The sequence below is a fragment of the Candoia aspera genome, chromosome 4 (assembly GCF_035149785.1).
Source record: "Candoia aspera isolate rCanAsp1 chromosome 4, rCanAsp1.hap2, whole genome shotgun sequence".
In the NCBI taxonomy this organism is placed as follows: domain Eukaryota; kingdom Metazoa; phylum Chordata; class Lepidosauria; order Squamata; family Boidae; genus Candoia; species Candoia aspera.
The window spans coordinates 75,575,056-75,591,529 of NC_086156.1; positions in this window are offsets into that span (position 1 = coordinate 75,575,056).

The window sequence follows — 16,474 nt, forward strand, 5'->3', positions numbered from 1 at the left end:
TGTTCACTGATTCAATGTAGTTTATACATCGTAACGTTTCACATGCCATGGCACTGATGCGCATTTCTGTTTGGGAGGGAGCTGCTGTGAGACCTTGTACCAAGCTCTGTATATGGAATCAGTACAATGGAATGTGTTTGGAATTATGTTATCTGTTCAAGGCCTTTTCCCGCAGACCATCAGAAACCGTTAGGAGCACCTGGGATGGTGAACTTGAGAAGATTCTACGGGGGGAGGGGTTTCATTTGCACCGAGGGTTTTTCAGTTTGAATTTGGCGTGCTTTAATCATTCTCAGCTTTCTCTGTGATCCTGCATACTATTCTTTAATAAATCAGATATCTTTGAATTCCTACTCATGAGTCTGATAGTGTTTTAGAATAGGCAATCATTACATAAAGCTGAGAATCTCCAAAGTTGTACCGTTAGCTCCTACCAAGATCAGTTTCTTGCGCGGGAAAATAGTTAACGATGGCCGAGTCCAAGCTCACGACTGGGGGACTTGAGGAGACGGCTAGTTTGATGCCTGAGTCGACGGTCAAGAGCGGAGAACTGAACCTCACCCCAGAACCTTCAGACTCCCGGGATGAATCAAGTTCCAATTCTGATGCGGAGGAATCTGACGATGGGGAAGAGCCAAAGCAACCGGCACCCAGCAAATCGTTTGCAGAGTTGATCACCTTGGATGAAGTAGGGGAACCCCAACCAGGGATGTTGGGGGCATCCTGGAAGTATCGGTTCCCGCTAACCCCAGACAAAGAATCTACTACAATGTCAATAGAGAGAAAACCAGACACGCGAGGGAGGGAGGACTCTCAAACCCCTGAGAGACTAGGAGTGATGGAAGCCAAAATAGAATCGATAGAGTACATGCTAAGAAACTTCTCTTTGTCACTGGAGGGGCAGGGAAGGCGCGGAGGAGATCCCAGCTTCCAGCAACCATCCCTCATCCTCCCATCCAGACCGCCGGCGGAGCAGGGCCGGAGATGGCTCCAGGATGAATCTCCACCCCGCAGGGTTCGATCACCAGTGACCCCACCCCGAAAAGGGAAAGCTACTGTAACCTGGGGCCCAACCACTCAAGTGGCTGCCGGTTCCACTCCAACCGGAGTGGGGGTGAGAGACTTCTCTGTCAAATTTGATGGGGATCCAAAAAAGTTATCTTTCTTTTTAACTAATACTAAAAGTTATATGAGGCAGTTTGGAGCATGCTTCCCAAAGAGCCTAAAATAACTGCCATTGCCACCAAGTTGAAGGGTTGCACGGCTGACTGGTATGTTCAATTAAGTAAGGCTGACTCCCCTGCACTTGATTATTTCGATGATTTCATGTGGGCGTTAAAGCTGCATTTTGAAGATCCTCTGGCCAAGGCAAGAGCTAAGAAGGCGCTGAAGGATCTTACCCAGGGCCAAATGTCCATAGCTGATTACGCCCTAGAGTTTAAGGCTCTAGCTGGGAAAATCCCTGACTGGTCTCAGTCAACTCTAATAGAACATTTTAAAGAGGGACTTAACTGGGACGTCCTACAGTGGGCGTTGTGTAGAGACGACCCAGAGTCATTGTACGACTGGATCTGCCTGGCAGGAAAGGCTGAGCATGCTCAGCATACCTTCATGCAAACCAGAAAATCTGAAAAACCTCCCGCCACCATAAGGGGACCCTGAAGTGCTGCGACTGCTGCCCAGCCAAGCTATAGAGCCTGGGATGAGGAGAGAGAGCAGCGCTATGCGAGGGGTCAGTGTCTTCAATGCGGAAAAGAGGGCCATCGGGCAGCTGATTGCCCAAAAGCCAAGGCTGGAGATCAAGCTGGGAAGCCGCCGGCCAAATCGCACCTCGCCTCGCGGCGGATGACAGCAGCCAAAGGGACAGCCAATGCTGAAGAAGTACTATACTTCTTGGGGGAGGCTGAAGATGACTCCAAGGAGCCGGCGGGAAATGCCAGCCACCTGCCATGAAGGGCACTGCCAGGCAGGTGGAAGAGGACGGACGCAAAGATGCTATGGTGAGTGCTGACTGTCCCACTTTAGCAGTAAAGGTGAAATTGGGTTCCCGCACAAAAACTACAGAGGTATGGGCTTTAGTTGACTCTGAGTGTTCCAGGTGTTTAATCCACCCTGATCTGGTTGCGGCTTTGGAGCTACCTCGTTTCCCCCTCCAGCATCCTTTGATCTTCACACAGTTGGATGGCTCAATGGGGGGGGGGGGCGGCAGCAACCCATTTCACTGGAACTGTGGCAATGCAAATGGGCAGTCACCGTGAGACTTTGAAATTCGTGGTAGCACCCGTTGGCAATCCCTTGGTAATCCTGGGGATCCCATGGTTGACCTATCGAAGCCCATATATAAACTGGGAGCACAGAACTGTGACTTTTACAGATGGATTTTACCAAGCTCCTACAGCAGAGATGATGCAGGGGTTGGAAGGGCAGCAATTGCCACACCACGCCCTGACTTACCACAATTAGAAGGCTTGCCTGCTCAATACCAAGAATTTGCTGATGTTTTTGGGGAGATGGAAGCAGATCAGTTACCCCCCCCCCCACCGGAAAACTGACTGTGCAATAGAGTTAGTCCCTAATGCTCAATTGCCCAAGCCAAAAATTTATCCGATGACTCAGAAGGAGCTTGAGGCATTACAGGACTTTGTTGACAAAAATCTGTCAAGGGGGTTTATTGAACCTGTTAATTCCCCAGTTGGGGCCCCTGTGTTATTCCGGGAAAAGAAAGATGGCACGTTTCGACTCTGTACGGACTATCAAGAGTTAAATTCCATCTCTATTGTCAACAAATACCCTCTCCCTCTCATGAAGGACATGTTAGCTCATTTGTCAAAGGGCAAGATTTTCTCCAAGCTCGATCTTCGTGAAGCCTATTTCCACATTCGCATAAAAGCTGGGGATAAGTGGAAAACTGCTTTTAATTGCCCACTACGATCGTTTCAGTACAAAGTCCTCCCTTTTGGGTTAGCAGGGGCACCCAGAGTCTTCATGCAGTTGATTAATGAAGTTTTACATGATCATTTGTTTAAAGGGGTCCTGGTTTATTTAGATGATGTTCTCATTTACACTGAAACCGAGGAGGAACACGAACGCCTCCTCAAACAGGTGTTATGCAAACTTAGAGATGCCAAACTCTATGCCAAACTTTCCAAATGTGAATTTCACAAAACCCAACTTGACTATCTGGGCTATCGAGTGTCTGACAAGGGTATAGAAATGGACCCTGCAAAAATTCAGGTGATTCTAAGTTGGGAACGTCCCCGCACCCGGAGGCAATTACAAAGTTTGCTAGGGTTCAGTAATTATTATCGCCAATTTATCCAGGGGTTTGCTGAGATTGCCTTGCCCCTCACTGATTTACTCTGTACCAAGGGCTTGGGGGAGACACGCAAAGTAAAACACCCTGGGGCTGTGCTGAATTGGACACCTGAATGCCAGGCAGCATTTGAGAAGTTGAAAACCCTTTTCACTGCTGAGCCTATTCTACAGCACCCTGATCCTGAACGCCCCTTTGTGGTCCAAGCTGATGCTTCTGACTCCTCAGTTGGGGCTATTTTGTTACAGAGGGATTCTGAAAATCACTTAAAACCCTGCTGTTATCTGTCCAGGAAATTTTCTGAAACCCTGGCAAAGCAAGCTACTGTATATAAACAGGGAGCAAACCCCACATTCACTAGCACTGATGATGTTACCTCGTTGGGTAATGAAACGTCTGCAAGCAAACAACCAAGCTCAGAGAGCACCAAGGACTCCACAGTTCAACCCTGAGCTATCTATATTCTGTTCTATTAGAGGCAATACCAAACAAACATCATTAAAGTTTAATACAACTGACGGATCAATGTCATATATAAATGGAAATATGTAGCTATTATTTCTTGAACTGGCACTTCAAGGTATCAAATGCTTTGAGTGCAATGGAGAAATACAAAATATTGTCTATTTGGAAGCAAAGCTGCAAATATTCAAAATGATGCTACTTGGTGTTATGATGTTTTGCTATGCATCTTGAAGTGTTCCTATAACTGCTGAGATAAAGAATGAATGCAACAATAATTGAAACACTTTGCCCTGCTCCAATTTGCTGTTCCTTTAATTTATTTAAATCTTCAAGCCAATAACCCAGGTTTCTAAATAGACAGAAACCAAAAATAAGGAGAAATTAGATAGCACTGACCTTAGTAATACAGTTGTTCACCTCAGAATGATGAGTGGCAAAATCCAACAATGCTGGTTATGTGTGTGGAAATGAACAGATTGCATATATATGATACAGTCGTTAGACTGTTGGATGTGGGAATCCACAGTTCAAATTCCCTCAGGCCATAAAGCTCATTGGATGAACTCAGAACAGATAGAAAGTGTTGTGAACTAACATACTTTGCAAAATTGTTATGAAAAAAAAATTGGAAGGAAGACTCGCTGTGCCAGCTGAGCTTTTGGAGGTAAAGCAGGATATAAATGCATTAAAGTAACAGAAATAAGCTTCTTTCTGGAAGATAAACCCAATACATGAGACAGAAGTAAAGTATGTAATCACATCAGTAGCGGACTTACGGTTTTTTTTAGTGAAGGGTTGAGTGGAGTGGAGTCAGCAACAGCAGTGGCCACGATATATCGGAATTTTATGTGCTCTTTTGTCTTCACCTTTGAAGGGCTGCTAATTTGTGTTTTTCTCTGAGCTAAAAAGCAGAGATCATGCATTGTGACATCACAGTCCAAGTCCTGGCCTTTTATACTTGCGTCCCAGTAGCAGGGTCACTGGGACAGGGTCTGTGTCATGATGTACCTTGCCCCACCGTGCATGCACGCACATACACACCCAATAGCAGATGCTCACGTATAGTACCCATAGGTCAGGGATTGGGGCAGCTGAGGCAGAAAAATCCCACAAGCATCTCGTTCTCCTCCCTGGCAGTAAAACAGTTTAAAACAAAACCAGTTAAGCAGCTAACTACTCAAATGTTCTTCCAGGGCATTCAAAAGTAGCTGCCTGCAGTGATCGTCTTATAGCTACAGTTAGGCCTAATAGTAAGAACAAGTGGAACAGCTACATGCAGCATATTACTGAAACATTGTTTTCATCCATCAGAAACATTCCTTGAACTTAGAAATTAAAGGAGTCAAGATTGCTTTAAGTATAGTTTATTGAATGAAACACAATTGGCTGGGTCTACACAATACCTTAAGCCAAAACCAAACAAACCATATTATAGCTTAGGGCAGTGGGTGAACCTGGTTAATGAATGGCCTAATTCCTCAACATATCAGAGTCCTAGTGCAATTCTAGCTATACTGTTTCACCAGATTGCCACTCTTAGAAAAACAAGATTGCAAAGGTACACATCCTTATTTTATCTTGCCTTAAGATAATTATTCATCTCTCATACAATGTCATAGATTTCTGATCATGTTGATCACAAGGAAATTCTACCAAGCTATCCTGCACAGCCAGTCCTCTGAAATTTCAGCATGCATAATTGACATACTTCCAATCTTCTTTTCATAAGTGCCAAAAGTATACCTCTTCCCACTTTTAAAAAATTGAGCTTAGGTTGTAAAATTCTGTACTGCACATTGTTGTTGTTTATTCATTTAGTCGCTTCCGACTCTTCGTGACTTCATGGACCAGCCCACGCCAGAGCTTCCGGTCGGTCGTCAACACCCCCAGCTCCCCCAGGGACGAGTCCGTCACCTCTAGAATATCATCCATCCACCTTGCCCTTGGTTGGCCCCTCTTCCTTTTGCCCTCCACTCTCCCTAGCATCAGCATCTTCTCCAGGGTGTCCTGTCTTCTCATTATGTGGCCAAAGTATTTCAGTTTTGCCTTTAATATCATTCCCTCAAGTGAGCAGTCTGGCTTTATTTCCTGGAGGATGGACTGGTTTGATCTTCTTGCAGTCCAAGGCACTCTCAGAATTTTCCTCCAACACCACAGTTCCAAAGCATCTATCTTCCTTCTCTCAGCCTTCCTTATGGTCCAGCTCTCGCAGCCATATGTTACTACGGGGAACACCATTGCTTTAACTATGCGGATCTTTGTTGTCAACGTGATGTCTCTGCTCTTAACTATTTTATCGAGATTTGTCATTGCTCTTCTCCCAAGGATTAAGCGTCTTCCGATTTCCTGACTGCAGTCAGCATCTGCAGTAATCTTCACACCTAGAAATACAAAGTGTTTCACTGCTTCTACATTTTCTCCCTCTATTTGCCAGTTATCAATCAAGCTGGTTGCCATAATCTTGGTTTTTTTGAGGTATAGCTGCAAGCTATACCTTTTGCACTTTCTTCTTTCACCTTCATCATAAGGCTCCTCAGTTCCTCTTCACTTTCAGCCATCAAAGTGGTATCATCTGCATATCTGAGATAGTTAACGCTTCTTCCAGTGATTTTAACTCCAGCCTTGGATTCCTCAAGCCCAGCCTGTCGCATGATGTGTTCTGCGTACAAGTTGAATAAGTAGGGTGAGAGTATACAGCCCTGCCGAACTCCTTTCCCAATCTTAAACCAGTCCGTTGTTCCATGGTCTGTTCTTACTGTTGCTACTTGGTCGTTATACAGATTCCTCAGGAGGCAGACAAGATGGCTTGGTATCCCCATACCACTAAGAACTTGCCACAATTTGTTAAGGTCCACACAGTCAAACGCTTTAGAATAGTCAATAAAACAGAAATAGATGTTTTTCTGAAACTCCCTGGCTTTTTCCATTATCCAGCGGATATTGGCAATTTGGTCCCTAGTTCCTCTGCCTTTTCTAAACCCAGCTTGTACATCTGGCAATTCTCGCTCCATGAATTGTTGAAGTCTACCTTGCAGGATCTTGAGCATTACCTTACTGGCATGTGAAATGAGTGCCACTGTTTGATAGTTTGAACATTCTTTAGTGTATCCCTTTTTTGGTATGGGGATATAAGTTGATTTTTTCCAGTCTGATGGCCATTCTTGTGTTTTCCAAATTTGCTGGCATATAGCATGCATTACCTTGACAGCATCATCTTGCAAGATTTTGAACAGTTCAGCTGGGATGCCGTCGTCTCCTGCTGCCTTGTTATTAGCAATGCTTCTTAAGGCCCATTCAACCTCACTCTTCAGGATGTCTGGCTCTAGCTCACTGACCACACCGTCAAAGCTATCCCTGATATTGTTATCCTTCCTATACAGGTCTTCTGTATATTCTTGCCACCTTTTCTTGATCTCTTCGTCTTCTGTTAGGTCCTTGCCATCTTTGTTTTTGATCATACCCATTTTTGCCTGGAATTTACCTCTGATGTTTCTAATTGTCTGGAAGAGGTCTCTTGTCCTTCCTATTCTATTGTCTTCTTCCACTTCCACACATTGCTTGTTTAAAAATAATTCCTTATCTCTTCTGGCTAACCTCTGGAATTTTGCATTTAATTGGGCATATCTCCCCCTATCACTGTTGCCTTTTGCTTTCCTTCTTTCTTGGGCTACTTCTAGAGTCTCAGCAGACAGCCATTTTGCCTTCTTGGTTTTCTCTTTCTTTGGGATGTGTTTTGTTGCCGCCTCCTGAACAACGTTGCGCGCTTCTGTCCATAGTTCTTCCGGGACCCTATCTACTCCAGAATCTTTATTAATTCATTTAAATAAACATAAAATTACATACAAACAATAATATCTTGCAATACAAAAAAGAGAAGAAGAGAGAGGAAAAAGAAAAAAAGAAAAAATGAATGAATAAATAAATGAATAAATAAAAAATAAAAAGGGGGGGTAAAATGAAAAATAAATAAATAAATAGAAAGATTAGGGTTTCCAACTTTCTAGACGGTACAGCTTAGTATCCTAGCGTGTTATTTTTTTCCTTAATTCTCTAAATTGCCTTCATTAATTCTAATAAGAGATTAAACAATTAAAGTAATTTGCTATTTACATACTATATATTCATATTAACTTTTTGAGTGCATTCCACATATTTAAAAAAAGGTGTCCAGTCCTTTTGAAAATCTTCCATATTTTTATCGTTTAGTTGGTCCGTTAGTTTTGCCATTTGTGCCAAGTTTAGGGATTTAAGTATCCATTCTTCCACAGATGGGATTAATTCTTCATTCCACTTTGCAGTGTAGAGAATTCGGGCCGAAGTAATCAAATACAGTAGAAGTTTTCCATAGTTTTTTTTCCAAATCTTTGTTCATAAAGCCCAATAAATAGAGTTCTGGTAATTTATCAATATTAACTGCCAACATTTTACAAATTATATTATGTATAGATGACCTTTTTTTTTTTTGCTTTTTTACAGGTCCACCACATATGGTATAAAGTTCCAATTTCTTTTTTACATTTCCAACAAACATTTGACGTATTTCGAAACATTTTCGATAATTTTTCAGGGGTAGTATGCCACATGTACATCATTGTATAAAAATTTTATTTTAAATTATAATTTAATGTAAATTTTAATCCCTTAGTCCACATTCTTTCCCAAACATCGTATTCAATATTGTATCCAAAATTTTTCTCCCATTTATTCATACATTGCTTAATTTGTACATTTAGTATTCTCATTTGTAATAACATTTTATATATTTTAGAGATCATGTGGTCATTATTAGCATAGATTTGTTCATCCCACCAAGATAGTTTTTTTGTAAATTTGTAACTTTTGGCATCTATTTTAAATTGTTCTTTTAATTGAATATATGTAAACCATTGACATAAATATCCTTCATTTTCCAGTTCTTCTCTTGTTTTCATTGTAAATTTGGTCCCTTCAAATTTTATTAAATCTGAATATTTTAGCCACTTATGGTTTCCTATTGTTTCTCACCTTACAAAAGCTTCTTGTGGGGAAATCCATAGTGGTATTGTTGATGTTAGAATAGATTTATATTTTTCCCAAATTTTAAGAATAGACGATCTAATACAATGATTGTTAAATGTTTTATTTACTTTCAACTTGTTATACCATAAGAAGCAGTGCCATCCAAATTTTAAATCATGCCCTTCTAAATTTAGTAATTTATGATCTTGTAGGGTGATCCATTCTTTTAACCATAATAGACCACATGCCTCATAATATAGCCTGAAATCAGGAAGACCCAAGCCTCCTCTTTCCTTATCTTCTTGTAGTAATTTAAATTTAATTCCTGGTCTTTTCCCTTGGCAAATAAATTTTAAAAGATCTCTTTGCCATAATTTAAATTTTTTATCAGTTATAAATATTGGAATAGTTTGAAATAAAAATAGCATCTTCGGCAGAATATTCATCTTAATTGCAGAGATTCATTCCATAAGTGATAAATTTAATTTTTCCCACCTCAATAAATCTTGTTTAATTTCCTTCCATATTTTAACATAATTATTTTGGAATAAATCACTAGTATTGGCTGAAATCTCTATCCCTAGATATCTAACTTTTTTAACACTATTAAATCCTGATTTAATTTCTAATACATTCTGATTATTTTGTGGCATATTTAAATTTATCATCTTCGTTTTTTGATTATTTATTTTAAAACCAGCTAATTCTCCATATTCTTGTAGTGTCTTTAATAAGTAATCAATTGATATTAATGGGTTTTGCAAAGTAATAACTAAATCATCCGCAAAGGCTCTTAATTTATATGTTTCTTGTTTAAATCTTTATCCCTTCAATTCGACGATCCTTTCTGATAGCTTCTGTTAGAACCTCCAATACCAATATAAATAATAAAGGAGATAGCAGACAGCCTTGCCTTGTTCCTTTTTCTATTTGACATTCTTGTGTTATCTCTTCATTGATCACAATTTTGGCTTTTTGAAATGTATAAATTGATTTTATTGCTTTTATAAATATATCGCCAAAATCCACCAATTCTAAAGTCTTAAACATAAAATTCCAATTTAGGTTGTCAAAAGCTTTTTCAGCATCTAAAAATAACAACATAATCTGTTTTTCATTATGAAATTGAGCATACTCTATTATATTTAAAACCGTCCTTATATTGTTTTTTATGTATCTTTGGGGTAAAAAACCATTTTGGTCATAATTAATTATTTCTTGAAGTATTGTTTTTAGTCTTTCAGTTAAAATTAAAGTAAATATTTTATAGTCATTGTTTAATAACGAAATAGGTCTATAATTTTTGCATAGTGACGGGTCTTGTTTTTCTTTTGGGATTACTATGATATTTGCCTCTGACCAAGATTTTGGTATTGGATTTCTTAACAGAATTGCATTCATTAAATCTTTAAGTGGTAACAAAATTTGATCTTGAAAATATTTATAATAACCTGCTGAAAATCTGTCTGGACCTGGAACTTTGCCTATTTTCAATTTTCTAATTGCCTCTATAATTTCCTAGGTTGTGATGGGATTATTAATTAATGCTTTTTGGTCTTTAGTTAATTTCTTTAAATTTTGTTTTAATAAATAGTTCTCAATTTTTATCAGTTGAAATTTGTTTCTTATATAGATTTGTAAAGAAATTATGAAATGCCTTTTTAATTGTTTCATTGTCAACTAATTCTTTCCCATTTTCTCGAATTTTAGTAATAATTTTTTTCCTTTACTTTTCTTAATTTGTTTGCTAGCCATTTTCCAGCTTTATTAGCATATTCAAAATTTCTTTGTTTAATATATCTCAATTTTCTTTCAATTTCATCTGTTGTAAGTATTTTTAATTGCTGCTGTAAAATTTTTATTTGATGGTTTATACCTTCATCTGATGGTCTTATTTGAAGATTTTTTTCTTTTATCTTAATTTGATCAAGAACTGTTTGAATTTTTTGTTCTGTTTTCCTCTTTAAGCAACTATTTAAATACATAAAATATCCTCTCATATATGCCTTGCTAGTATCCCATACTGTCCCAATACTCACTCCATTATTTAAGTTCCATTCAAAGAATTCTTTTAATTTCTTTTGGCAATCTTCTACAAGTTCTTTATTTCTCAACAAAGTTTAATTTAATCTCCACCTATAACTTTTTGGGTGGAATTTTATAGCCAATTGAACTGGATTATGGTCTGAGAAGGATCGGGGGAGAATTGATACATTTAAAATTTTATTTGCCAAATTTTTAGATACCCATATCATATTGATCCTGGAGAACGATTTGAATCTGTCTGAATAAAATGTATAATCTCTAGCCCTACCGTTTTTATATCTCCAGGCATCTACAATAGCCAAATTTTCTGACATATCAAAAAAAGATTGGGGCAATTTTCCTTGATTTTTTTTATTTGTTGTTCAGATTTTCTGTCAATAATTGGTAAGGTAACTCCGTTCCAATCTCCCATCATAATCCAATTGTTATAAGATAATTTGGAAAGTTCATTTAATAAATTTTGATAGAATTTATTCTGATTATCATTAGGGGCATATACTCCAACCAATATTGCTTTAGAGTTTTGTAGTTCTAATTCTATTATTAAATATCTCCCATTTTTATCAAGACTTATTAATTTAGGATTTAGATGGGGCTTTACATATCTTGCAATTCCATTTTTTTTTCATTTGCTGCTATAAATTCATTTCCTAATTTGTTATTTACCAGATATTTACTATCTTTTTTTGCAATATGAGTTTCTTGAAGACATATTATATCTTGTTTTAATTTGTATAAATAGTGAAATACTTTTTTCCTTTTAGCTGGGGTATTGGCTCCATTTATATTCCAGGAAAGGCATTTTAATTCACTCATTGGAAAGGAGTATTGCAAATTCTTTAGAACTTGAAGCTAGTTCCTCTGCACTTTGTTCCTCTATATTTAAACGTTTCACTTTACTTTCTTTACTTTCTGGCCTTTCCCTTCTATCTGTTTCTGATTCTAAATCTTTCTTATATTTTCTGAGAAATTCCTGAGCCTTAAAAATAGTATTCAATTTATATCTTTGTTGCTGGAATGTGACATTCACTCCTTCCAATACTTCCCACCTAAAGGGGATTTTATTTCGTTTAAGGACTTCAGTGAGAAAGAAATAATCTCTTCTTTTTTTTAATATTCTCAGTGGTATGTCTTTCAGTATCATAATCTCCTCTCCTTCGATATTAATTTTCTTCCCCCAGGAGGCCTGTATTATCAATTCTTTGGTCTTCTTCCTCGCAAATTCAATTATTATATCTCTTGGTTTCCGGTTAATTTTTGCATATTTCGAATTAACTCTGAATATTTTTTCTATATCTTCTTCTAGCTTTTCTTCCTCCCATTCAATTAAACTTGCAAGCATTTGAACCACTATTTCTCTTATTTCTGCCTCTTTTTTTTCAGGTACACCTCTAAGTCTAACACAATGTTCTTTTTCTTTTAACTCTAACACAGTTAATCGGTCTAATTCTATATCATTTTCTACTTCTAATTTCTCCACTCTTTCTTTTACCTCTTGAATGTCTGCTTTTATTCTTTTGTCCATTGTCTCTAACTTATGATCTAACCTTTTTTTCAAAGCCATCTATTTTCTCCTCTAATAGTTGCGTTAAATTTTGAGTAATATTTTGAATTCTTTTTGTGTAAAATCTTCAAACATAGCTTTCAACCATTCTCCTTCCCCAGTTTCTGAGCCTCTCCTATTCTGTCTCCTTCTGTTCATTTTGTTCTTATAGAAATCTTTATTTACCTATCTTAATCACTACACCTAATGTTATATTTATCTATATAAAGCAATGTATAATATTTATATCAAAACATACAGAGCATACAAGTCAAAATAATCTTATAAACATCTGCAATATAGTCCAATATGGCGGTAGAAATTAATTAATTAATTCAGTTCCTTTTGAGTGAGGACTGGCAGTAAAGTTTTTTTGTCTCCAAAGTATAGAAAAGTTTTTTTTCCCCCTCCACTTAGAAAGTTTCTTCTTTTTCACTTTTGTAGTCAAAAGATGTTGTTTCTTTTACTAGAGATGAAGGGGGCTGCAGAATTGCCTAGATAGCTAGGCTACTCACGCGGGTTCTACAGATGTGCCTCCAGGCTTCCTGGCTGCTTTGTTGTTGCGGCCAAAGTGAAATATTGAAATAGAAAGCAAAGCTTTCGCCTGCCGCTCCGAAGCCGCTGGAGTCTTTCGCCGGCAGTGCTCCTTTTCTAGCGCTGCCTACAAGTTCTGCCTGTCTCTCTCCAACTCTGCAGAACTCTCAACCTCCGCATGGTAGATATTAATTTTTCCGAGCTGTTACAAGGCTCAACCAGCCACCATACTCCTTCACCGGAAACCCGCCGGGACCCTATCTACTAAGTCCAGTCCCTTAAATCGATTCTTCACCTCCACTGCATATTCCTTAGGAATATTAGTGAGCTCATATCTAGCTGATCTGTGGGTCTTCCCTAATCTCTTTAGTCTGATCCTAAATTGTGCAAGAAGAAGTTCGTGATCTGAACTACAGTCAGCTCCAGGTCTTGTTTTTACCGACTGTATAGATGTCTGCCACCTTTGGCTGCAAAGGATGTAGTCAATTTGATTTCGGTGTTGTCCATCTGGGGAAGTCCATGTATAAAGCCGTCTCTTAGGTTGTTGGAAGAGAGTGTTTGTTATGCACATTGAGTTGTCTTGGGAAAATTCTATCAGCCTATGTCCTGCTTCGTTTTGTTCTCCCAGTTTTGTGCTTACCTGTAATTCCAGGTGACATTTGACTCCCCACCTTAGCATTCCAGTCTCCCGTGATGAAAATAACATCTCTTTTAGGCATGTTGTCCAGTAGGTGCTGCAGATCCTCATAGAACTGCTCTACTTCAGCTTCTTCAGCATCTGTGGTTGGGGCATATATTTGGATCACTGTGATGTTAGATGGCTTGCCCTGAATTCAAATCGAGATCATTCTGTCGTTTTTTGGATTGTATCCAAGCACTGCTTTAGCCACTTTATTATTAATTATGAAGGCTACTCCATTTCTTCTGCGGTCCTCTTGTCCACAGTAGTAGATCTGGTGGTCATCTGATGTGAAGTGGCCCATTCCAGTCCATTTCAGTTCACTGACGCCCAAAATGTCTATCTTTTATCTTGACATCTCACCAATAACCATATCCAATTTGCCCTGGCTCATAGATCTTACATTCCAGGTTCCAACGGTGTGTTGATCCTTAGAACATCGGATTTGCCATTCACCACCAGCACCATCGGCCGCTAGCCGTCCTTTCGGCTTTGAGCTAGCTGCGTCATCACATCTGGGGCTAGTTGAACTCATCCTCTGTTCCTCCCCAGTAGCATTTTGACCATCTTCTGACCTGGGGGTCTCATCTTCCGATGGTATACTGACATATCTCTGGTTGTACTGATCCATTTAGTTTTCACGGCAAGAATACTGGGGTGGGTTGCCATTACCTTCCCCAGGGATCGCATTTAGTCTGACCTCTCTGTCACAACCTTCCCATCTTGGGTGGCCCTTCAAGGTTTAGCTCATGGCATCATTGAGGTGCTCAAGCTCCAGCACCACGACAAGGTAACGATCCTTTGCTGAAGGTACTGCACATTACATACCATAATTCAAGATCAGGAGATCTGGGGATATTAGAAAGAAACAGGGCAGCTTCCAATCTAGTGACATCACATGTCATTGCATTTCCTAAGCCAAGATCCTGTCCCTTTTCCTGTTTACTCTTCTGAGAAGCCACATTCTGTCACAAGAACACCTTGGAGCTTCTTGAATACTCTAGGCAAGGTGAGAATTACACCTTGGGAAGGTTCTGCTTGTTATGGAAATTTGCCAGAATCACAACTTTCTTCCTCTTGAGCCAGGCCTTGACCACACATTTACCCTGGAGACATAGGCATTCACAGCTAGCCATGACAATGCTAAAATGATGAAAAATGCATCATAACATTATGACGTGTGTGTGTGTGTGCCCGCACACACACACACACACACACACACTGCTTTTGATGTCACATGCAAGTAGACAAGGGGTGGATTTTATGTCATAATGCAGACTTCATCACTTGCTCCTCCTTGCCTCTCCCATGGATACTTATGCTTGAAGAAGATCCCAGTTTGGTCCCCATTATTTTCAGTTGGAAAGACCATGTAGCAAATGATGAGAAATACCTTTGCTGTAACCTATAGAGACATAGATAACTGAAGCAGCTAATGCTAGGCTTGGAAGCCTACTGAAAGCCAATGCCGCACCCATAAAACTGGTGTCATATTGCACTGACAGGTATTACCTGCCCATAGGTGGACTACTACATTCTGCATCTAATGCAACTTCCAGTTACTCTTCAAAGACAGCCCCATGTCAGTACTTGATCTGGGTGTAATGAGGGCATATGTAACTGTTGCCAGGGTGTCATACTCCAGGAAGGGTTGCAAATGGCACACCAGGAAAGTTGGGCGAAACCTCCCCATGCCACAACCTTCACCTCCCTTTCTGGCAGTAGCCATGAGTTTAGGACCCCAAGTCATACCTCTTTCCCTGGAAGTATCTCAGACCTGGGGCCCAAGAGTCTGCAGGGACCCGCTTCTTGGTTGTACTAGTGACTTGGGTTTGATATTTCTCAGCTGCTATGTGTTTTAACGTTTGTAATGCTTGTAATGGTTTTTATTTTAATTCTGTTCATGCCTCAGTGTCACTTGTTGAGATGGGCAGGCATATAAATTGGATAAATAAATACTACAATCTCCCCATCCAGAGTTCTCTCTCTCGAGAAGGCATAATGCCAGATAGCTTCTGAAAAACAGCACCTCTGACTTTCAGGGCTTCAAACTTGGACTGGTTCTTCCCATGCAGGTCCTAACAACCTCCAGAGTAAGGACTTTCACTGCCTCCCTGAGTCAATCCTCAGTGGTTTTATGTATCATCAGCATATTGATCTTACCACACTTTGAACCGATGACCTACCCCAGCAGCTTCATGTTGATATTAAATAATAAGGAAGAGAAGAACCCTGCAATACACCAAGCTAGTAACCATTTTAGACCGTTTTTCCTCCATTATCACCTAACTGGTAATAACATAAAGGAAAGAATGGGGGATTACAGTACTCTTCTGCAGTGGGCCAAAGGCAGTCACGAAAGATACAGGTATTGAAAGCCATGAGGTATAAAAAATGACCAGGAAAGATGCATTCCACCAGGACCAGGTAATCCATCAAGGTAACCAAGGTTTCTGTCCTAGGCACAGGTTTGAATCCTAACTGAAAAGGATGTGGATAATCCATTCCACCTAGGGTAGTCTGTAATAGGAGTTCCACCACAGTATCAGAAACTAAAAAGGGAAGGTTTGGTAGTAGCTGTCAAGATTGCTGGATCCAAGGAGGGCCTCTTCAAGAAGGGGTGCACCACTGCTTCCATTGAGGTTGCAGACATAATACCCTCTTATCCACAACTGCCAAGATCCAACCCCTCATGCCCTCATTTCCTGAAGGAGCCAGGTGAGTTCATCCCCAGATCATCTACTCAGTTTCTTGGGAGTCCAAGCTGAAATGAATTCCGGATAACTTCTGACTTCTTCCATGCTGCTAAATTCTGGAATCTAAGTACTATCTGAATTAACTGATTATCGATTACTTAGGAAATTCTCTCCAGAAGGAAACTTACTAGTATACAATG